This window comes from Schistocerca gregaria, chromosome 5 (genome assembly GCF_023897955.1).
Source record: "Schistocerca gregaria isolate iqSchGreg1 chromosome 5, iqSchGreg1.2, whole genome shotgun sequence".
Taxonomy (NCBI): domain Eukaryota; kingdom Metazoa; phylum Arthropoda; class Insecta; order Orthoptera; family Acrididae; genus Schistocerca; species Schistocerca gregaria.
The window spans coordinates 98,596,516-98,598,491 of record NC_064924.1 but is presented as its reverse complement, the minus strand read 5'-3'; the positions used below and the strand labels follow the sequence as shown (position 1 = coordinate 98,598,491).

Genomic DNA, 1,976 nt, shown 5'->3' with positions numbered 1-1,976 from the left:
GCGAAGGAGTAAGAAGTTAGCAGTCGACAACCTCATCGTAACCATAATAGTGAACGGTAGAGTAGAGTTTTACGAGACCATAGGAACTTTATAATGTTAACTAAGTATCATGCTCACTGCGTAAAGTTATAAATTGTAAGAGATTATTTGTGTAACTCTGAGAATAAATTTGAATCAGTGACACAAGATGGTGGCCATAGTTAATTAGTAGACGGCAGCCATTTTCTTCTGGAAACCTGTCACACGTTCCTTGTCCTCTCAGAATTCCATTGATCTACAATGGTTGGACAAAGCACAATATTTTGACAGAGTACCTGAATAAACTGCTCTGTGATTTGGATTCGGCAGAATTCGTGCAGCGGTAATGTTAGTTACCTGTGTAATACTGATAGTCTGTCAGACAAAATACAGTGGCCCAAATATAAAACAATATAAATCATATTACAGTTATTAGGTCAGATGCTTAGTGCATAACTATCGATGTGATTGCTTATCAGTACGTTACTTGGCCGCATGTACCATTAAGAATCTGAAGTTAAATTCCAGAATGAGATTTTCACTCTGCAGCGGAGTGTGCGCTGATATGAAACTTCCTGGCAGATTAAAACTGTGTACCCGACCGAGACTCGAACTCGGGACCTTTGCCTCTCGCGGGCAAGTGCTCTACCAACTGAGCTACCGAAGCACGACTCACGCCCGGTACTCACAGCTTTACTTCTGCCAGTATCCGTCTCCTACCTTCCAAACTTTACAGAAGCTCTTCTGCGAAACATGCAGAACTAGCACTCCTGAAAGAAAGGATACCACAGCCTGGGGGATGTTTCCAGAATGAGATTTTCACTCTGCAGAAGTAAAGCTGTGAGTACCGGGCGTGAGTCGTGCTTCGGTGGCTCAGTTGGTAGAGCACTTGCCCGCGAAAGGCAAAGGTCCCGAGTTCGAGTCTCGGTCGGGCACACAGTTTTAATCTGCCAGGAAGTTTGAAGTTAAGTTGCTCACCATATCACACATCTAGTGGGCCTGACTGCAACATACGCAGGGAGAGTAGTACCATCTGAAAATGTATGTAGGTCACATTGAGTTAGGGAGGGTTGGCACGTTCTTGTAGTTGTTAAACATTGACAGATGCACCTATCATAGAGTAAGCTTTCTTTCTTGCAGCTTTTGCGCAGTGTTGGCAGAAGTGAACATTTCATTAAGGGTAAAGGCGGGAGGGGGAAGGAGGCGTTTCTTGATGTTGAGTGCTGACAAAGCCATCTATCATTATCGCTTTAAAAAGTTATATACTTAAAATTAAAACCTCTTCTGTTACTGCTTTTTCTTTTTATTCTTATTTTGACAGTTCTGCCGTTTCTTTGAAGCTCTGATCTTAGTAAACATGTGATTAATAAGCTACGTTTAACAAGCTAAAATTGTTGAAAATTTTACCTACTGTAAGGTATGCGTGAGTGCGTTTTGTCTTAGGATGCAAATGCAAACAAAAATAGACAACAAATATAGAGAAAAAAATTGAAAAACTTTGCAAAATTTCGTGATTTTTCAGCTCCCTCGAAGATAGCGCCGGGTTTTCGAGATCGAAAAGTTGTACTGTACACTACACACTATCTATATACAACATACTAAAACTTAGTCAAACTTGGTAAAGTGTAACGAACCTGCCGATTGGACTACGGCTCCGCGTCAGCAAAGCACAGCTTGTTCCCCAACACATCCATTTTCTCCAGAACTGTCTATGTGTTGGGTTTCGACCTGTAGAGTTTGTAACCACCGCTCTCAGCGCCATTCTGGATATTATTGAAGAAACTTCAGAAAGCGATCATCATCTCATTGGGCACATTCCTTTCCATAAAAAATGCGATTCTTTCGATTCTGTTTTCCACCCTTCTGAGTGATCTGCAACGTGAAACATCGCACGCCCGATGTGAGGATCGCTTGAGGTAGGACAGTGTGCACGGATGGCGCATGTGGCTGAGACTACA

General features: G+C 42.3%; 1 non-coding gene across 1 annotated transcript; it reads left to right on the top strand.

Annotated features, from left to right (window-relative positions):
• Positions 1-879: 879 nt before the first annotated feature.
• On the top strand, positions 880-954 carry Trnas-cga (transfer RNA serine (anticodon CGA)). The gene has a single exon. It is a non-coding gene; the product is annotated as a tRNA-Ser (tRNA).
• The last annotated feature ends 1,022 nt before the right edge of the window (positions 955-1,976 follow it).